The sequence below is a fragment of the Magnolia sinica genome, chromosome 9, assembly GCF_029962835.1.
Source record: "Magnolia sinica isolate HGM2019 chromosome 9, MsV1, whole genome shotgun sequence".
In the NCBI taxonomy this organism is placed as follows: Eukaryota; Viridiplantae; Streptophyta; class Magnoliopsida; order Magnoliales; family Magnoliaceae; genus Magnolia; species Magnolia sinica.
Genome location: NC_080581.1, coordinates 27,398,735 through 27,421,924, shown reverse-complemented (window position 1 = coordinate 27,421,924; position 23,190 = coordinate 27,398,735). Strand labels below are relative to the sequence as shown.

Genomic DNA, 23,190 nt, shown 5'->3' with positions numbered 1-23,190 from the left:
ACGGTCACAGTCACTTGATCAGGGTCACAAGTACTCTGATATGTGTGGGACATTTCTCCTGATCTGAAGGTGTATTTGGGTCAAATTCTGACGATCTGAATCCTTATATTTGGCCCGCAAGTGACACGACTAAGATTACTTAAATTCAGAATTTACTTCTAAATATATTCACGTTTCTCACACACTTTGTTCCAGGCTCAAGTTGCGCATTTCTAAACACAGTTAAGACTTGATTTTCGAGGGGGTTGTCAAGTCCAGTAATGTTGTCATAACTGTATAGTTTCGTGGTTATCGGACTTTCGACGTGCGGTCCAGGTCCGATACAAAGTTTCAAGATGCTCTTAAGAGCAACTGGGTTTTGAGATGAATTCTAGATTTCAGGATAATGTAGCGTCAATGATTCTGCACGATTTGGGTCTTGCAGATCATATTTAAAGTGATTAGTGCTAATTTCATAAGTACTCTAGTTTAACACTTACTAATATTAATTTAATTTCTAAAGGTTTTGGTCCTGGGTGATTTCTGCCTGAGGTGGTATTCGGGTCCTTGTATGGATTTTTTCGAGAAGTTACATGTAGTCTCTTCAAGCTTTGATTGTGATTCAATTTTGAGATCATGCTTGATCATCTTTTCTTCCATAACAATTTATGACATAGATCCAAATCATAAGTGGACCACATTATAAATTTTGCTTGTTTCTTACAAAATGGTCTTAATAGACGTTCATCATTTTTTTTTCATTGGTGTGGTCCACTGGAGATTTTGATAAGCTTATAAGCTGATAGGTCATACTTGAATGTCCTAATGAAAATAGATAGGTAGTGCAGATATGCAACATGTTCATCAAGGCGTGCCCCATCAAACGCACGCTGATTCGTCTTGCATCGCAACCCCTTTGAACACATGTTGAACACTTTCACTGAACTATGAATGAGTGCATATCCACTTGAGAAGATGTTGCATCAGTGGTATGGAGATTCTGGAAACAATCGAACCTCACACCAATGCACACTGACCTACACTGAACCCTTAAAATAGCACCGATCCATTCTGAGTTATACTGTAGCCCTCGTACGCATGTCGACCACTTTCACTGAAGTACAAGTGGGTGCATATCCACTTGAGAAGGCACTAAATTAGGGTACAAAGACTCCGGAAACAATCAAACCCCACACCGACGAACACCAACCCACACTGAACTCCTTAACTGACACCAATACATTTTGACTTGCACTATAACTCCTTCGAACGCAAGTCAAACACTTACACCGAACTATGAATGGGTGTGTATCCACCTAAGAAGATGCTACATCGAGTATGGAGACTCCAGAAACCATCGAACATCACACTGATGCACATTAACTCACACAAAACCCCTAAAATAATGTCGATCCACTCCGACTTGCTCTGCAACCCCTTCGAACACATGTCAAATGATTTCACCAAACTACAAGTAGATGTGTATCCACTTGAGAAGATGTTGTATCAGGATATGGAGACTCTGAAAACACTTGATGCTCACATTGATAAACACTAACCCACACTGAGCCCCTAAAATAACATCGTTCCACTCTTACTTGCACTACAACCCTTTCAAACACACATCAAACGCCTTCACCAAATTACGAGTGAGTGCATATCTACTTGAGAAGACAATGAATTTGGGTATAGAAAGTCCAGAAATAATCGAACACCATACTGATGAACAAAGACCCACATCGAACCTCAAAACTATCACCAATTCACTTTGACTTGCACTACAACCCTTTCGAACGCACATCAAACGCTTTCACTAAATTATGAGTGGGTGTGTATCCACCTGAGAAGACATCGCATTAAGGTACGGAGACTCCAGAAATAATCAAACCCAACATCAACGCACACTGACTAACAACGAACCCCTAAAATATCACTGATTTACTTCGACTTGCACTGCAACTCCTTCACTACCAAAAAAAGGGTAAAACAGACCACACTAGTTTTTGCTACGGATATAAACCGTAGCTAAATTTATTACGGTTGCCACACCATTACCAATTAATGGTGTTGTAAGAGGCTCTACGGGCCCTAAATATATATATATATTCTATCTAAGCCGTCCATATATTTTCAAATATTAATTTAGAAGACGAAGTAAAAAATCAGCTATATCGAAGGCTCAAGTGGACCACACGGTAGGAAACATGGAGATTAAATCACATTTGCTTCCTATGATGTGGTCCTCTTAGGCTAAGTTTGTCATAATTAACTAAAATAATTTAATAAAATTAATGGTCGGAATGGATAAACCAAATACATCATGGTGGGCCCCATGGAGCCCTTGTCAGGACCGTCCACGGTCCTTGTCACGAAACGACGCCCAACGGCGTTATTTCTCTCTCACTCTCTCTCTCTCTCTCTCTCCGTTTCCCGATCCTCTCTCCCCCTCCCGATCTCTGCTCCATCTCTCTCATTCTCCTCCCTCTCTCTCCAACGCAACCCTGCCGTCTCTTCTATCTCTCTCCATTGCAGCAGCCCGGAAGCTCTTACCCGAAGAAGCACACGCCGTGAAGTTCCTCTCCATAGGTTTGACATCATGAATAAGCAATTTTATTAGTTTCTATTCATTAGATTACTGTAAATCCCTATCACCCATCTCTCGGCCCTTTATTTTAGATATCATTTGCTTCCTGATTAATGTTTTTATGATGTAATCGGCCTCAAAAGAAATGCCATCATGATGTACGCTTCATGGGACGCGAGTCTTGGTCCACCAGGCCAATAATCTGGTGGCCCACCAAGTGCAGGGACCATAACGTAAGAAATGCAGTGATTGGACCATCATAACCGTTGGATTGTTGAATCCAGACCACTAGTCATTTTGTGCTTAATTTTTTTAACGGTCCATTTGCAGATCACCGACGAGATAGCTATCATAGCCCAACTGCCATACTTTTGGGCCGTGGCCCATCTGAATGATGGCCACCAAAATCAACAGATCTGATTACCCTACATTTTTCAGATGTAGGGTGGTCATGGAATCTTGTTTATCTAATTACTGTGCAGTGGTAGCATATATATATATATATATATATATATATATATATATATATATATATATATATATATATATATATATATACATATATATATATATATATATATATATATATATATATATATATATATATATATACACACACACACACACTTCTCTTTTTCTGTCTTTCAGATTTGATACATGCTAACTGTTTGATGAAATGGCCTGCTATCTGTTTGTTGAAATGGCTGGATGAAATGGCATGCTATCTGTTTGATGAAGTGGCTAGATTTCATGCATGCTATCTGTTTGATAAAATTCCTCTGTTTAATATATTAGTCTTTTAGAAGATCATTTCTTAAACTACACTTTTTCAGTAGAGAATGGATCACCTTCAGGATAAATCATTGCCCTTGTGGCGCCATACCATCTTTCCTGTCAACATGAAAATGGTAGGCCCCATCATGAAGTTCACTTGGCACAAAAATCAGGACAGTCTGCTCATCAGATGCACCAAACTGTTGGAATCAATGGACAGACGACGATCTGATTTGACATATTGGTGTGGCCCACCTAGAGCACAGATCAGCAAGAAGGGTGGGGCATACCATGTTCATGGTTTGGATGTTTTACACGAGTGGCAGGTTGGAGAGAGATCATATCAGTTCTCTTTTTCAAACTCATGTCAGTACCCAGATTAAGAAAAATTCCAACTTCCAATCACTGTTTTCATGATACAACAACATGGGTGTGGAAACCATGCAAAGCTCCTCACCTTCCAAATTCAAGTCCATCAATGAATAGATATTGTTATCATACAATAAAAGAAGAAAAGAATAATGGGGGACCCACCTCCAGAAAGGAAATAAAATCTGAGGAAAATTAGATTTCTTACTCTTCGTCCAATTCAAAGCCCGGTATGTATTCCAAGCTCACATCGAAAATCACTGGACTGTTTGGAGCCACTCTAGGCCTTCCAGGTGCTGAATTGAGGCCTTTCGGAAATGCCAACTATCCCAAAAAAAAAAAAAGTTATGACTTACAACATAACATTGATATGATGGAATTGGGTCTGTTTGGATAAACTTAATTGTGAATGTTCCCCGTTCAACAATATGGAACAGATTGTAATGGAATGTTCTTTTTCTTTTTTCATTCTTTCATTCATTCTTTTTTCTTTTTTAAAAGAGGAAGCAGCCTCAAATTGCCGTTGTCTTCCTTTCAAGTCTTAGTAGAAAGCAATATAATTGCAATTCTGAGCCTATTTCATTCATATGAATAGTAAGGGCGGTAGTTGCAATATTGATTGTTTCTGTATTTTTTATATGATCGTCGATAACTTATGCATCCAAATGCAGCAATAGTCAATTGTAAAGGTAAAAGATTGTTGGCCACATTAAAAAAAAAAAAAAAAAAAAAATCTTAAAATAATGCATATAATTGATAAAAATTGATGACTTACAGTTTGATGGTGATCCTTGATAAAGTGGAATGACACAATCAAATTCGTATAGCTGGACTCATCAGTTGGGATAAGGCTTATGTTATGATGATCGTCATCATCATGAAAATGCATATAATCATAGTATTAAAAAAAAGGTTATGAAATGGCTATTATGTAATAGTAAAAATGGGACCCGTTATGTGATAAGATGCCTAATGCCATTTTGAAAAAAAAGAAAAAGAAAAGAGGTTGTAATGAGCTGATACATTTTCTTCCTTTTTACCAGGCAACAATGAATTACACAATTTTTAGTTGTTTGTATTGAGAAGGTAAATAGCCATGCTAGGCAAGTGAAAAATCTCAGGACAATGCATTTGTCAGACATGCATACAACTGTTGAAAACCTGACAGTTGACACATCCTTAAAATCATGCGGTGGCCCACACAGCACCGTCAGTGGGCAATCCAGGTCCCTCATGATATGCCCATGAAAAGTTAAAGCTATTCAAAGACTAAACTCCAATGACATGACTGTACATGTTGGAGGTAAAAGAACCAATGGAAGATATCTACTGTTGAGGCAAAGGGTTGAGGTTAGTTTCTGTTCTAGAGGGCATTGGGTTGGATCCTTGCCTGTAAGAGACCTCACAAAACTAATACCTGTTTGGTTTCAATATAGTTTCCAGGGGACAAACCCAATCCGATGTTTAATTGGTGCCACGGAAATGCTCTTTGAGCTCATCTTTTAATGCTAGAATTATAGAAATGTCAGATATATGAGGTATTTTTTAGTCACAGTTTATACGAACAAGCAAAATGTCATCGAATTGGATTTGTTCTCCTCTTTCTTTGGGAAGGTAATTTTGTACTTGTTTGTTTGAATTTTGATTGGTGTGAATTTTCTTTCACAATATAATGATAGAAAACAACGAATTTTAAATAATCCATGTCGTGGATTCTGCTTTTTCACCTCATCAATTCCACCTGGAACTATAGGAATCAGCGGGTTTTCAACCTGGTTTTCTGAAATTTGGTTAGTGTAGATAACCATTTCCTGGAAAGTGGTCTTTTGTCCTTTTCTTTTTCCCAATTTTCTTTCATGCTAGAATGATAGAAAACAACAGATTTTGAGATTAGAAAAGAAGAAAAGAAAAAGAAAAGATGGTCGATATGAATAACCCATGTATTTTCAGTTCATGTCAGTAATCCATGTCACGGAGAGATATCTTTGGGATTTTTATTTCGTTCCTCATGATGGAATGATAACCAATTGTCAGTCTAATTTATCTTGCATGGAAATCATTCTATGGATTTATTTGAAATTTATCTGGCATTTGTAACACAGAAAGCATTTCTATGGACATTAGAAATTCATTTGTCATTGGTACTGTAGAAAGCATTTCTTTGGAATTGTTTCTTTTTCTTTTTCTCGTCATGCTAGCTTGACTAGAAACATCAGATTCTTATCTACTTTACAGGCATCAGTTGATACGAATTACGCTTGTTGCAGCATGAGGTCTTTCATTTCCCCCCCTCCCCTCTTTATCCATGCTGAAGGGTTTGAAAAGGAAGGGATTCAATATATTTTATTTGTATTTTCATATGAGTAACCCATATGTGGAAATTGTCTTTTGGGCCCTTCTTTCCTTAAGCTAGAATGACACAAAACAACGGAATTTCCAGTTTTGTTTGACCACTATAAGCCTTTTGTCAGCTCATGAAGTGATTCATAACTTGCTCAATGTTTCTAGAACTTGTCCAATATATTCATATAATAATTGCATAAAATGTATTGATCTACTTGAGATGGTATGAATGACTTCTTCATGAAAAACTGCAATTTGTTTCTCATCTCTTATAGTTTTCTAGTTCACTGTATCCCCCTCTTTCCCAAAGTATAGAAGAACAAACTTTTCTTTTTATTATTGTTTATTTTATTTTATTTTATTTTAAGTTACTTCAAATTGAAGCATTCGACACATAAGGTTCATATTTTCTTGGTTTTCTGTATGCATCTGTCCTGTGACTAAATGCCCCAAAATTTGAGAAATTTATCTGTATTTGTAATTTATTAGGATCCTATAAGAAGTGCAGTAATAGATTCTTGCATACGTGTCACAGACAATGGGAGAGAGAGCATTAACAGGAAGGTATGACTGTAAGAACGCCATTTGGGCAATTATATCATTAGGATAACAGTATGTTTTTTTACACTAATTTAATAATAACAGTTCTTTTTTCAGCTTACCTTGTGCCAATTTATGGTTCCTATTTATAACTATTCGCTGGCAACTTACAGGTATTCTTCATTTTTACACTATATAATGCTTCTAATCATGATGACCGACTTAAGGTGTGGAGATTTCTTATGAAAGTAAAGCCGACATTTTTCTTAATTGCTATATAGATGAATGCTTTAAGCGATAGCAATCATGAGTGTGCAAGTATAGTTCCAGTGGGATCTTGCAATCAAGATCTAGAGAAGTAAGCAAGGTAGATTATATTCTTCTCATTTATGCTAGTTCACTGGTCTTTTTGTTTAACCATTTCTTGGTTAAAGGAAAAAAAGAAAAAGAAAAAGATAAGGAGCCTGACTCCTTCGGCCTTCTGAGTTTTGGATGTCCTAAAAAAGAACAAGATCAGAGTTGTTTAGACTAATCATTGGTTAAAATCTATAAACCAATGTCATTTTGAAATCATATCCAGTGTTATGCAGCTTGGTATGCTCACGTTCCTGGGTTGAAAGTTCTGACTCCATACTCATCAGAAGACGCTCGGGGCCTTTTAAAAGCTGCTATTAGAGATCCTGATCCTGTAGTTTTTCTTGAAAACAAGTTGCTGTAAGTAGCTTTTCGAACGTGGAACTATTTTTGTCATGTGAAACTTGAAGTATTTATCTGATTAGCATTGATTTTGGGATGCTCCAGATATGGAGAGTCTTTCCCTGTTTCAGCGGAAGTTCTTGATTCCAGTTTCTGCCTTCCAATAGGAAAAGCTAAGGTATGATTTTTTGGAGTGCTAAGTACATGTTTTGTCTTCTATCAGTATTTACTTATGATGTAGTGCATCTTGATTTTCCAAAATCAATTGAACTCCATTGCTCAACACTTACTATCCTTTCTTTGAATGCTTGAAGATGTAATGAGACTTGAAAATCTCAAGCGTTTACAATCCAACAACCGCTTTACATGCCATCACATATGCCTAGATAGAAAACAACTGCAAGATCCAAGCTGTCCATCAGTTGGGCCCTGTTCCTAGTCAAATCTAGCAGTCGATCCATCAGATGTGGCAAAGTCTAGAAAACAAATGTGATGCAGGACGTGAATTTAAATATGATATGCAAGATTTCAGGCTTAGATCGCACCAATTTAGAAACAATCACACAAATTCCACATCCCGCATGAAAATCTAAACATTCAATTAAAGGGGAATCTATGCGGGTCCAAGCCGGCACAGGCTAAGACTGGACCAATAAAAATTATAAACCAAACGATGTTAAAGGGAAATAAAATCAACTACTCATGCATAAAAATCAGTCCCTAATCCAAGTGATTCCCTAATTTCAATTCAAGGAACCCTAAGGTGATAAAAATGGGCAAATCAATTAGGGATCATGTAATTTAGGGTTAGGATTTATGAAAAACGGCTATGAGAGGATAAAAGAGGATAAAAACCTGAGCCAAAAGATGATCCCGCGTGTGGACAGCAACAATGGCCCAGACGGACGTGCATGTGATCCCGGCCGCACGTGTGTGGGGCCCACTATTCAGAAAAATGCCACCTTGGCCCTGGTCAGCCAGGGATGGACTCCAAAACTCCCAAATTTCAGCTTGATCCGATGTACGGTTTGTGCGTGGTGCTCCACCGAAGTTTCAGCTCGCCTGCGGGCCGAAATCTGGAAACCTGCTGTAATGAAGAAATCGGATGCAACAAAAGGACAAATTTGAAGTACGAATGGTGAGGGAAGATGAAAAAAAGATGATGGAAGATGGGTGTGAATTGGGATCGATGTGGCTTCGCACCATGGTAGTTAGCCCTTCGAAAAGGGAGGGCTTCGCACCCACTTTTGAATTCTTCCACAACTCACGAAGAAGCAGAAAAATAAAGCAGGAATTTTTTTATTAACTTCAATGAATGAAAAGAACTACAAGGAGTGCCTATTTATAGGGAGAATCCTATACCCAAAAACTCGCACCATGTGCGACACCTATTACTTGGCGATTAAGTAAACTAAAATAAAAATCAAACGAGGAAATCTAAAGCGTTCACAATGTTCTAAATAATAACAATAAGCAAAACCTAAAATATAAAAACAATCCGATGAGTGGGCCACGATCATGAGATCCCATGGTGGGCTTTTCTTGACTATCGGGCCACTTTTCTGAACCAAAACTTGTCTTCTAGCTAGGAGGCCCTCTCTGGACGTCGTCATCGAGCCAGATCGATGGTGGGGTCCTCCTTCTGCGTACGTACGTGCGTAGGGGGGGCGGCGTGAGTGCGCGTATGCGCATGATGTCCCCATCAAAATGGACAGCTAAAACTTGCTTGGACAGCTATCAATTTGTCCCATATTTAGTGGCCTACACAATCATAGAGATGGGCCATAGCCCAAAAACCAGGGGAATCGACTATGTTAGTCATCTGATCAATGGTACAAATGGACTTAATGCAAATTTGAGTGCACTTACAGAGCTTCTGTTGGGTCACTTCAGTGTCATTTCTCAAAGAAGAAAAAAAATGTTCTTACTTGATAGATAGATTGGAATCCGCTAAATTGCAAATCTAAGTGCCAATCTAATTACAATTGGGACTGGATTTCAATCCAAGGACTGGATTTTTCTTTTTAATTTTTTGTGTTTTTATTTAAAGGGACTGGATTTCAATCCAAGGGTGTTTGGCCACTTCAGCATGAGAATCAAGATGGTCTCAGAAGATTCAGCTGGAACAGTAACTGCATTAACATGGTTAGAACAGATTTTTTTTTTCCTTCTTTTTCTTTTTCTTTTTATCTTTAAAAACAAAATAAAATAAAATAAAATCTTTTTAAGAAGATTTAGAACAGAATTGGTAGGACTGGACGACTGATCCTGTTGACCATGTCAACTCAACACGACCCATTGGGCTTGAGCTAGGGACATGAATGGGGCAGGTCAGCCTAGGGGTCAACTGGCCCAAGATGCTTTTGAGATGGGTTTAGACAAAGCTAAATGTATAATAAGGCTTGGGTTGGAAATATGGCCCATTTAATTAAATGATTGGGCTTGGGGTTTTTTTTTTTTTTTTTTTTAAGGTTAGCTTGTTAGTACACACCCATGTCAGTACACACACTCCATGTTAGCCACCCCCGCTAGGGATACCCAACCTGATCTGTGAACATAGCTTATCCATGGGCTAGGGCTGATGAAGTGGCCCAACTTGTCCCAAAACCCAACAAAATTAATGTGTTTACATGAGGGAAAGGAGATAGAGAGCAGAGGATTTATTTGTGGTTTGATCCTACAAAAGACTACCATTCCTACTCAGTCCTGTGGAACATGTATCAGATAGTGTATGTGAACCTCTGTCCTTTTGAAATCCTTACAAAGTATATAAATTTGAACTTCGTGGATTTGGTTTGATTAATGATTAGTTGATTGCTAATTTGATAAATACATTTTTATTTATTTTTTGGCTGGGAATTGGAGCCGCTGGTGGTTGCAACTCCTTCGACCATACAACCAGCAGCAAAGCCAACTTTATAATAAATTTTCTTTTGTGATAGAGAATTTTCCCAAAGGTGGTTAAATTTTGTTACATGGGTTATTGATAAGCTCTTTTCAGGTGATTACGCTATAGTACCTGGCACCAGAAATCGTCCTTGGATCCTGACATTACTCTACTCCTATTGATGTGTGGTAAGTGGCACTACACCAAAATCGTTTATTAGGAACGGCTACACCTTTTTTTCTTTTTTTTTTTGCGGAATTGTGATTTATGTGGGTCCACTTCCTTCTCACAGAGTTCTCGGGTTTTGAACCATATGCCCATAAATGTATAGGAACCAACATTCACTGATTAATATAAAATAGCTGACAACCTAACTCTGCTAGCTTTCCATCCATGGCAGTCTGAAATAGCAATAAATCCCTACTGGCCTAATCATAGGCAAGTCCAATCCGTTTGCATCAACAACAGAATGTGGACCGTCAGAAAGTTTTTGTTTTTTCCCCCAACAGTTCGTACCTTCTGTGTCTGTCCAGAAAAAGAGCCAAACTAATCTATAAGGTGGGTCCACCTAATGTGTGTAATATCATCTGGATCTACAATCGCTGGGCTCTTGAAAGCAGTCCCAGGATGTGGTGATGAATCTCTATCTGGGACAGTTTTGCATTTTTTCTAGTCTTAGATCACCCAAATGCCATTCTAAATTAGAAACTGATCCACTACAGCCTGTTGCATGCTTCCTTATAGAATGCAGACCATCTTTCCTGAAGTGTCGCTTGTGAAGGGCATACAAGCCATATAAACAAACAGGCCCACCATAAAGATCTGTACGCTGAGGCAGAACATTGGCATCTACGGATTTCAATGGTGCAGTCTGCCTGATGAGTGGATGAGCCTGGTTTTGACACCAGGTGATCTTTCATTGTGGGCCCTGCTGTTTACATGGATGGTATGTTCTGTGTGAGTGGGAATAGCGAGACTGCAAGCTAAGTTAACATACATTCGCTGTAGGTGATCAATTCTCTTCTTAACTTTCCCTATTTTCCTTACATTTTGTTCTGGATAGAAAGAAATGTTACTCAAAATCAAGATGCAATAGAAAATTGAAGCAGATTTTAATACATTGTGTCATATAAGAAGCTAAATGTTCGATCCAACCAATTCATTCATATAAGAAAATGAGATATGCTATCCGTACGTTTTGCAGTGACAAAAAGAATCCAAAAATAAAAGAAATAAAACCCATCAATCCCATCCGTCTGTTGTTAAAACCCTCCAAAATTGCGCAATGCTGCTATCAAAACAACATAAGTAGAAGACCCAAGAGTGATCACACATGCCATCAAGACCCAAGAGCGTGTCTGGCATGCAAATGCAGTGTGGATTCTGGATTGAGACAACAGGTTTTTACCTTGGGCTTTGGATTCAGTTATCATGCAAAGCCTTCATTAAATATAATCTGTCGAAACTCTGGCCTGCCACCCTGCAAAATCCAATCCAAAAATAATAATAATGGTAGTGTTAAGGACGATAGAATTATAGCATAAGCAATTAACTTTGGAGTTGACTGGTATAGTTTAAAATTCAAAACTCATGTCAAATGTATTTTTCTTTCCTGATACTTAGTTTCTTCTAACATGCACTTATCTTTCTTTGATTGCTATATTGAAAGAACATAAAAGCAGGTGGAAGAGGAAGAAAAGTCATAAACATCATCGCCATCTTAGCCTTTTCTCCTAGCGATTTCAGGGTGCCTTTTGAATTGTAGATTGGCAAGAGTTCTACAAACGGCTCTACCCACCAAACATTACTCTCCATCACTAATAGATCATCACATGTCATCTGCAAATTTAATGTTTTTCTTCAAGTTCCTCATCTCATGCCCTCCATTAACAGATAGAACGAGAAGGAAAAGATGCGACCATTACAGCTTTCTCAACAATGGTGGGTTATGCCCTCTAGGTGCGTGTGCTCTTTCTTTTAAGCTGTGGTGCCAATGACCAATATGTGATTAATAGGTTTATTCACAAGCTAAAGATGTTGAACTATTTAGAAATGTGAATGTAGGATGCATTGTATGATTTGATTGCTCCAAAAAGAGTGCAATACAAGCAGGTATCATTTTCTTTCCTGATTGCATTTTATGTACTATTCCTAGCAGCATTAATTGTATTAGTTTAGATGAGTTGATCAATCACAGCAAGTTCTTGCAATGGTAACAGACATCATTGTTATAATTTTTTTTTATATTATATATTAGCCGTAGCTCTTCTTTTGAAAATCGTAGCTATTGCTAACTTCAGTATGTTGCTACGGATTTCATTCTATCTTCGGCTACAGATATTATCCGTAGATATGTTTACATGTGCTACAGAAATTATAGCTATTGATATCTAAATTGCTATGGATTTAATTCGTAGCCATAGCTTTTTGACCTTTAGCTACACCACCAATTGCATGGTCGTGCTACGGACTATAATCGTAGCAATAGATATTTAGCAACGGTTTTTATCCCTAGCCTTTCCCCCTTTTTCTGGTAGTGCTTAGAACGCATGTCAAACACTTTCAACAAACTATGAGTGGGTGTATATCCACTTTAAAGATACTGCACCAGGATACAGAGACTTCAAGAACACTCTAAGCCCACACCAACGAACATCGACCCACATGGAACCCTTTAAATCACACTAACCCACTTCGACTAGTACTGCAACCCATTCGAATGCATGTCGAATGCTTTCACCAAACTACAAGTGAGTGCGTATCCACTTGATAAGACGCTGCATTAGACTATGGAGACTCTTGAAATAATCGACCATCACATCGATGAACACCGATCTACATCGAACCTTTAAAATAACACTGATCCACTCTGACTTGCACTGCAACCCATTCGAACCCACGTCAAAAATTTTCACCAAACCACGAATGGGTGTGTATCTGTAACATCCCGAATTTTCATGGCCAGAGTTTGTACTTATGCCCGAGGAAACCTGGTGTTAATAATGTATAAATTGGATGCTTTGGAAATCGCACCTTATTATTATTATTTTTTTCTATTTGGATTACATCCAGATACATTTATGAAGGTAACATTCACAAGAATAAAATCTACTGTATTGATTATTTCATCGGAGTAAAGAATTCAGTAAATAATCAAATTCCCTCTCAATGGGAGCTTATTACATGCATCGAGTTCGCAGCGGAAGTATAAAACTAAATCATAAAACTGTCTTCTTATTCTTTCAACATAATCTTCCTCAGGAAGATTGTCCACTAGGTCTTCAATCTGTACGTCACCTACATAATCTGTACGGTTGGAAGAGGGTCAACGCCCTACTCATACTGATGGTTATCATTTAAGATTAACATTAATTCAAGAGATTCATAAGAGTTATGTAAGGGTTCTGATACATCACGTACTTCATTATTATGAGAGATATCAGTATTCACAAACAATTTACATGAATGTAAGCTAGTAAAGTGTGTGCGGCTCATCATACGTAGTGATCACTATCACAATGTGGAAAATAGTTCATAATATCTGGCTCGACTCGCACTCTCACTATACAGATATTCGCCGGCGTATCCAACGTTAACATGACTTTACGCAAACACCTCAAGGCGACACAACGACGTGATTGAAGGATTTACGTAATACGATGTGTTCATTGAATGACTATTTGTGACACCCAATCCCGATAAGTGATGTAACACGCATGACGACTTACTTACATCGATTGTGTACCACGCCAACCAACTCATAGAATTATGTGCTAACCAAAAGGGATGCTACCCGTAACGCATTACGTCCACGATAAATATTTGATTCACTAGTTGTGATACCTTTAACACATCACTTGCAGTGATAGGGAATGTAAACTGAATTGTGATACCCAAAAAGGGTAAATAAATTATGGTAATAAATCAATTGAAAGGATAACTCTCAGTAATAGGTGAACATGAAAAAGCAAGATAATAATCATCAATTAAATCAAAGTAAGCTTAAAGGATAAAACTCTCACCTTTAGTATTTTGGTCGTCTGTCAATAAGGTTGTTGGCCTAGGGAGATCTTAAGGCTACACATGTTTTCCTTTATCTAATTCACGGATTTGAGATGGTTAGGATTATAATTGCGTTGCTAATATTACTATATTTTATCTAAGTTTAGGAAAGGTGGTTTATCATAAGATCCACCACTTCTATTGTTGTGGGAGAAAGAGAGTTTGCAAGGGAATGAGAAGGAATAGATTTTGGACCTGACTGAGCTTGAGCAATGACCCAAAAGTCGGTGTTTTCCCGAAATGGCCTGACGGAATTTCGGCTTCTCTTCATTCCTCGCTCGCTCTCTCTCTCTCTCTCTCTCTCTCTCTCTCTCTCTTTTTCTTCCTTTTCTCTTTCTTTTTCTTTTCTTTCTTTCTTGTTGTTATGTACAGCAGAATCTGGACCATTATTCTCTCCCACGTTTCTTTCCTTCCTATCTTTCTTGTTGTTTTCCTCCAAATGCCCGATGGAGTTACTTTTATAGCGGTGTGGACCTTTTAGATTTTCCCTGCGTATCTTATGCAGACGCGTTTGCGTATCGGAGGAAACGACGCAGCCTTGCTGCGTAACCTTGTTTCTGCGCAGCGAAATAAGAGGAGTGGCCTGCGTAGCCATTAAGATCAGCGTTGTCATCGGCCTGATCCTTCCGATCCAATTTCGTGGAAGTGGTCGGAACACTCCTTGCAGAGGTTTGGATGGTCTGGATAGGAGCTATGATTCTAAGGTGGGCCGTCCAACGTGTCGAAATGCCCAAACTGCTTTCGGATTCTCTGCGCCTGTCATGTTTTGCGGAGGGAATAAATTGAATCATAGCTAGGATGACTCTAGTTTGGAGGGCAGAGATGGATCGTAATGGGTGGTTGAGATGGCCAGAAGGTTACACACGCAGATTGTTAGGTGTGGAGAGGGAGAAAATTGGGATTCTTTCTGTTTCCAAAAAATCAACCGCACACAGCCTAACTTGTGGCTGAGATTGTGTGCATGTGCTGAGATTGTCTGCGTGTGGGAGCTTTTCATTTTACGAAATGTAACGCCCTGAAAATCGGGGGTGGAGTAGAAGTCCAACTCCCGAGTTCCAACGTATCACTTATGCAACATATTTAACGATGATTAAATATTGTCTGTATTAGTGCATAAAACATGAATAAGATTAAGCCAAATTAACAAAACATAATCCAGGGACAATTGTGATACGCAAGCGGAAGACTGAAACGAATATGTATGACTCTATAAATCAGTATAAGTCCCCAAAGTATGTATGCATTGCCAGGTCAATAATTACATGTATTGTTTCAAATACAAAATGTCAAAATGTAATAGTCTTCTACAAGTGTAACCCTGAAGCCCCGTCGATCAGAACGGCCTATATGAATCCGCCTGAGTACTGCATATATGAGAAAGCATCCTCATCGTCTGCAAAGTCCACCTCTGCCTCATCAATCGGGTCTCCATCTGCAGCTAAGACAGAGTCTGGTTGGTGTGTACAACACCGTCCTGTAACGTGGGAGTGAGTGATTAACTCAGTGGAACAATAAGGCAAAGGTTAACATGTTATCAATTCACTCAAGCGGTAATGATAAAGCAATACAATCAAACATCTCTAAGTACTCTGATTAATGCATGGATGATATATATAAATGATGCATGCCCACGCCTGCACTCCCTCTGCGATCTTCATCTAACGGTCGCGCATGTCAGTCACTTCCTCAGTGCTCTACCCAACGCCAAACGACACATGCAGTGCGGTGCATGATCGTGATTACCAAGTTCTTATTAGTCCTTTTCATATAGCATGATTGAGAAGCTAATGTACCTCCCTTATATCAATTCCCAAATGGTGATCCATTCTAGGGTCGTCAATCCTAGTAAATCTCATACGATGATTCGGTTCTAGGTCACTACAAAGGGCTTGTCACCTTATCAGTGCAGGCCTAGTGTACTCTTGGTGCTACGTAAGGGCTCGTCGCCTCTACGCAGTCTTAGAGTACGCTTAAGGTTACTACAAAGGGCTCGTCACCTTATCAGTGTAGGCCGACAGCTTGAATACAGTGTCCCATACCACCGTATTCGGCTCACGAGACTGTGTTGCTCACTGGACACTACGGGGAGGCTCGTCACCCCAGCATAGGCCGACAGCTCAACCACGGTGTCCCATACCACCATGCCCGGTTCATGAGTCTTAACGGATCGAGGTACCAAGGTTTAAAGGGATTTTCACTGGTGAGTTTGGTACTTTAGATTCAAACAGTAGCGTCCATACATGGTGAACATACATTGGGTTAATCAGGTTACTTGACGAGCTCGACTAGTATGAGCGTACGTTGAGTTGGTTGACATGAAGTGCGTAAGCGCTCCATGTGGCCTAACCACTACCAACATCCCAAGTACGGCTCGGATTCATCGATCACGTCCTACGTGGCGAAATCAACCTCAGCCACCTATTCAATGCCTGTTACCGATTGCCTGGACTATTTCGTAGTTCCAAACACATTCAATTATAACAGATAATCATACAAGCTAATCAGAATAGTAATGGATCAACAATTCCAATCATACTCACATATGAGCATTTGATGGATTTCAACTTAAACATAAATTCACACATATATAGTCCCTAAGTAAAACAAACAAAGAATGTAAGTTACATAGAGAAAATCATACACATCGTTAAGATAGTTGAGAATCTCTTCTCAACGCCCATATAGAGTACAATATATTACACACTTGTTCATTGAGACATTTCTACAAACACTTAGACTACATATTCCAACATACATGACGCATGTTGGTGATAGCACGTATTAGGGCAAATCCTTTCATCAAGGAGTTGTTACACATACAACTAGCATAATCACATGACAATTAATCATGGCAAACGTAATTTCAAATTCTATACGTATACGGTCTTTTCTACAAATACATGGAATACACTAAACTCCACATAGTTCATACATATCTGAAACGCGAAACAAACATCGCATTTGGCATGTGAAATAGCACTCACATCAGTAATCAACCATTATCCGACATTAAAAGCCCTGAAAACCATAGCCTATACGTTTATAGTCCGCACCTTATGCCGGTAAACGCGTAACGGATTCGTTTTAGACAGTTAGCCTTTGTCAACGGCATATTGGCAACTTATAACATGAATTAGGTTAGCTATTTCACAACTTACACTATCTGAAACCCTAAAACAGGTTGGGGTTAGGTTTTCTTACCTAAGAACGGAATTGGAATCGCCCGTATAGCGACACAGGAGTGATGACTAAGCACGTGGAGCGCCAGGGAAGGATCCCGACATCTATCTCTCTCTCTCTCTCTCTCTCTCTCTCTCTTACACACTTTTTTATCCTCTTTTCTCTCTTCTCTCCCCTTAGGGTTTGCAAAATTCGTATAACATGGGAGAGAGAGGGTTTAAGGTCCTTATATAGGCTCAGGTTTGATGGAAATGGCCCCAGGGCTAAGGTATACTTAGGTTATATCCAAATATGGACCATTTCGGTCCAACGGAGCACTTCTGGTGGCCCCTTTTCCACGTGTGGTTGGACTTAAGCTCCATAACCATGGATTTAGGTCAGGCTGAGTTTTCGTTTCGATTGGATTTACAGATTAGCCATGGCGGACCAGTTTCAGTTCAATGGTCACGGGCACTCGATCAGGGTCACAAGTACACCGACATGTGTGGGACATTTCTCCTGATCCGAGGGTGTATTTAGGTCAGATTCTGACGGTCTGAATCTTTATATTTGGCCCGCAAGCGACAAGATTCAGATTACTTAAATTCAGATTTTTATTTCTAAATATTTTCACGTTTCTCACACACTTTGTTCCAGACTCAAGTTGTGCATTTCTAGACATAATTAGAACTTGATTTTCGAAGGGGTTGTCAAGTCCAGTAATGCGATCATAACTATATAGTTTCGTGATCATCGGACTTTCAACGTGCGGTCCAGGTCCGACACGAAGTTTCAAGATGCTCCCGAGAGCAACTGGGTTTTGAAATGGATTCTAGATTTCAGGGTAATGTAGCGTCAACGATACTGTATAGTTTGGGTCTTGCAGATCGTATTTAAAGTGATTAGTGCTAATTTCATAAGCACTCTAGTTTAGCACTTGCTAATATTCACCTAATTTTTAAAGGTTTTGGTCCTGGGTGATTCTACCTAAGGTGATACTCGGGTCTTTGTACGGATTTTTCCGAGACGTTACAATTTACACCCCTTAAAGAAAAATTTCGTCCTCGAAATTAGTACCTTTTCGTACTCCTCGAGAATCTGAGGGTAGTTCTTTCGAACCTCGGCTTCTGTCTCCCAAGTAGCCTCTTCTTCCATGTGATGCGTTCACAGCACTTTCACAAGTAGAATAACCTTGCTACGCAGCACCTGCTCCAAAAATAATTTCGAGGTACATCAAGGTATAGGGACTCCAAAAATAATCGAACTCTATAACGATGAATACTTACCTACACCGAACCCCTAAAATAGCACCGATCCATTCTTGCTTGCACTGCAACCCCTTCGAACGCACATTAAATGCTTTCATCGAACTATGAGTGAGTGCATATCCACTTAAGAAGATGTTGTATTAAGGTACGAATACTCCAAAAACACTCTACCCCACACCGACACACACTGAGCCATACCAAACCCTTAAAATAACACTAATCCACTTTGACTTGCACTGCAACACATTCGAACGCACGTTGAAAGCTTTCACCAAAATATAAGTAGGGCGTATCCACTTGAGAAGACACTACATCAAGGTATGGAGGCTCTGAAAACACTCAAACCCTATATCGAAGAAAACAAACTAACACTAAACCCCTAATAACAACACCGATCCACTTCGAATTGCACTGCAACCCCATCGAATGCATGTTGAATTCTTTCACCGAACTATGAGTAGGTGCGTATCCACCTAAGAAGACACTGCACTAAGGTATGGAGACTTTACATATACTGGAACCCCACATTGACGAACACTAACCGACATTGGATCCCCAAAATAACACCGATCCACTCCGACTTGCACTCCAACCCCTTTCGAAACCATGTCAAAAGTATTCACCGAACCATGAGATTATGTGTAGATACCTAAGAATAAATTGTATTAGGGTACGGAGACTCAAGAAATAATTGAACCCCACACCAACGCACATTGACGCACACTGAACCCCTAAAATAGCATCCATCCACTCCGAGTTGCACTACATCTCCTTCGAACACATGTTTGCTGACTAGGACGATCACGGACATTGAAATTTGTCCAATCACTACAATTTTTGGCCGATAGCCCATCAACGTGGTTTAGGTATCAGATTAGCGGCCTAATCACTATGGCTCCCATGTGTGCCTTAATCAATGGCCATACCAAAATAGAAATGCAGAAATAATACACATTCAACTAAAAAAAGGCTGAAGATTGATGTAGCAATGATCCTTCATTCTACGATGTTTTTGGGTGACTAGAGTATTAAGTAACTCCTCTAGTTTGAGACAATGATAGAAAACTCCTGATTGTCCAAATGAGTCTATGATTTTAATGGTCTTCATATGCGTAATGTATGCTACATCTACCATTAATCATGAGCCTCTCTACATAGCCACCTGACATGCATTGGATGTCCAACCTTGCATGCATCAATTGGCTCTCAAAATGCTACAGAGAGAGATGAGGCAAAGGTCCACATTCTACCCAAACATGTGCCTCCCATGATAAGGTTGATGGTACCACCTTTTTGAGTTAGGTTACCTATAGAATAGAGCCACCTAATCCACAAATTGGATGTCCCACACATGCTTGCATAACCGCATATGAACCTAATCAAATTGGTTAGAGGGTTGGAATATTCCTCTTTCATAAATTTTTTGGAAGCCCCCCACCTATAGTGTGCTTAATTAGATCAATGATCCCGATCATTGGACAATGGGGTGCCCATGTATTTGTCTAGACTGAGGACCTCCTAATTTCTCTCCATAATAAGTCCATGAATGAACATTTCAATAAATATTTCGAACAAAGGAATAAAGCATTAATATATGCTTACACACATTAAGTGGTTTTATAATTGAAGTATGAGAATAACATCTCAAACAAGTTGCTTGAGATACATTATACTTCCAGAATAACTTATTAATGGACTGTGGACAACTAATCAAAGAAAAATATTGTATTGCAAGACCTTTTAGATTTTGTTCAGATGTAAGGCATGTGAATTAAATTAACCGTACAACAATACCATGCATGACACAACTGCCTTTTGACATCAGTAAAAATCGATCGCATTGAATATTTCTTTCATATAGCTAGAAAAATAATAATTAACAACTTATGTAGCTACAAAGCAATATGAAAATGAATATGAAATGCAAGGAACAAAACCATTTTCGAAGGAAGACAAAGCCTTAAGCCACCATTTAAGTTGGAGAAATGAAGTAAGAGACTAAAAGGCAACTGCATCTGGATGTTAACTTAGCGGATGGGTCCGCAAGAAATAACTTGATAATTTTGATGGGGCAATACGATGATGAATGAGTTCAACAAGAACTTGTATGCTACTAAGAGCATGGTTTGGATGTGATCTTGATAGATGATCTTGTCACTTTGAATGGTGAGGGAGACTTGTGATTGTGGACTGAATATGGTATATGATTCAATAAGATGACACAATACAGGACATTGTTGGGCATCTTCAAACAAATAATGATATGCACCATCTGAGGTACATTGGCCAGAAGATCTTATTAGCGTGACAAGTTGTTGACCTATGACCAGCTGTGGAAAAGCATATAATGTAGCAAGGAAGTACAAGTTTGGATTAGAGCTAGTAATAAAATACTCAGAATAGCCCACTCGATTTTCTCTACTAGAAGAAATGCTAGTGAAGTAAAGATGCTAAGGCTGTGGAGAGACTTAGTGGGCATGCTTTATATATAAAAAAAAAAGATCTATTTTCAAATAGCATGTGAGATTGGAACCCTAATACAATTAATATGATGAGGGGTACCAGATAGTTTTGATTCCACCTACCATGGTCTTCACACATATCAAACATAATTACTATGATTTTCCCCATCGGGACCTAGATAAAAAATTAAGTTGGTGCATACTATCTAGTGAGCCACATGTATCACACAAATGAATACTTAAGGAAAAAAAAAAAGGAGATGAGTTGCACCATTTATATTTCTATCTACTCGTGCAGCTCACTGATTTTAGAGTCAAGGCGGGAATGATCATAATGAGGACATGGATGAGTTGTCCATATCTTTCACATGTTTGCAACTTGCATATTTCCTTAAACACATCTACGTGCAAATAAAATCATATCCGAATTTTCAAAAAAGAAAAGAAAAAGAAAATTGTAATTTTACAAAAATACTACCTACTTATTATAGAATTTATGTTCAGGTACCTTTATTAAGTTACCTCATTAATTTAAGTAATTATCAATGGAGTAACTTCAGTTAGAATTATTAAGAAGTTAGGCTTTGTTCTTACAAGCTAGGGAGTGGGCAAATTGAATGGGCCCTATAATGATGTTTATGTGAAATCCACCCCAACAGGTAGGTGCATTACCCATGTTAGGCCAATAGCCTAAAAAGTTAGCCCTCCTAAATCTCAAAAACAGTGTACAAGGCAACCCTTACCCTCCAAACTCTTTCCATTGGCATGGCCTGCCTAAATCTCGGATGATACTAATGTTTGGGCCACAAGCTTAAATTTTCACATGGTATGTAATGGTTCGAGTTGATTCCACATAATCATCACGATAAGGCTGGTAAAAAATAAAAAGTGGACATATCTCTCCAAATTATTTCCTTTGGTGTGTGTAAGCCCCGTATCCTAGATTGTACTGTTCCGTAAACTTCCAGTCTTCCCGGTTGAATTCCGGCAACCTTAGACCCTTAACCGGTATTTGTGCGTGACCCTGAGTCACACGCCATCAACCCGAGCCGACTCGAGACATGTACCCTAACGACCGTGCCGTCGCTGCTGTTCTGATGCCGCGACTCACGCTCTGAGGCGATACCCAAGCCAGGAGATGTGGGCCCGTGTTCGGTTCGAGGAAAACGCCGCGCGTTGCAAAATTCAAAAGAATCTCTACAACATGTCACCTCAATCCATCAATCAATCCCATCAACGGTCAAGTACATGTCAAGTACACATCACCTCTCACCCTTCCCTAACCAACCCCTAAAGTCAAAAGTTTCTTACAAGCCCATACTTTTCTTACACCATCTACCACAAAAGTAAAAAAGTCTCTTACACATCCATCACCACCACCTCCATCACCCATCTCTCTCTCTCTCTCTCTCTCTCTCTCTCTCTCTCTCTCTCTCATTCTCAAAACACTTTCCCAAGCAAGAGAGAGCCACACGTCTAAGCTCTCCCAAAGCTCTCATGGAGGAGCTTTATTGTGGCCCACTTCCAACCCCTCTCATCTCCCATCTCAACCATCCAAACTCCATCTCCTCCATTAGGATCGAAGCCAAGGAGTGAAGGAAACCAAGGGAGCAAGAAGGAGACAGTGGGTGATCTTGGACCTACATTTTCTCTTTTTGTTATCTATTTGTCTTATGATTTAAGGGCCACAAATGGTGGGACCCACTTTGATTTATACTTGTATCCAAGAGGGGCCCATAGTGGCGGGGCCCCTCCGTTATCTCCAATCTCGTTCTCTCTTTTCTCTCTCCCTTTTTCCCTAATTATTGCCCACCATGAAGTATATATTTTATCCATGCCATCCACCTTCATGGGATCCACCCGTTGGATGAGTTGGATCTACACTGTCTAACCCGTTACCGGACATAGACGGAAGGAAAACACAAATATTAGATTGACCCAATCAAGTGGGTCGCGTCCATGTGGGGCCCCCCATGATGCCTGTGTCATATCCACACTGTCCAGTGTCCAGGGACGCTGGACGTGGGCTAGGAGATCAGTGCCACGATCGAGGAGGATCAGTCACCA

The 23,190-nt window shown here is 39.3% G+C and overlaps 2 long non-coding RNA genes across 8 annotated transcripts; one reads left to right on the top strand and one right to left on the bottom strand.

The window, feature by feature from the left end:
* The first annotated feature begins 2,379 nt into the window (after positions 1-2,379).
* Positions 2,380-12,414, top strand: LOC131254765 (uncharacterized). 7 transcript variants are annotated; one of them, XR_009175852.1, is made up of 8 exons: positions 2,380-2,565; positions 6,539-6,613; positions 6,817-6,956; positions 7,170-7,303; positions 7,391-7,463; positions 9,336-9,430; positions 10,287-10,360; positions 11,842-12,414. It is a non-coding gene; the product is annotated as an uncharacterized LOC131254765 (long non-coding RNA). The 7 variants fall into 7 exon arrangements; XR_009175847.1 differs by having other exon boundaries at positions 6,763-6,956; positions 7,180-7,303; XR_009175846.1 differs by having other exon boundaries at positions 6,763-6,956.
* On the bottom strand, positions 3,717-4,888 carry LOC131254767 (uncharacterized). Its single transcript, XR_009175853.1, has 2 exons — positions 4,482-4,888; positions 3,717-4,030 (listed from the first exon to the last, which is right to left on the bottom strand). It is a non-coding gene; the product is annotated as an uncharacterized LOC131254767 (long non-coding RNA).
* Positions 12,415-23,190: the final 10,776 nt, after the last annotated feature.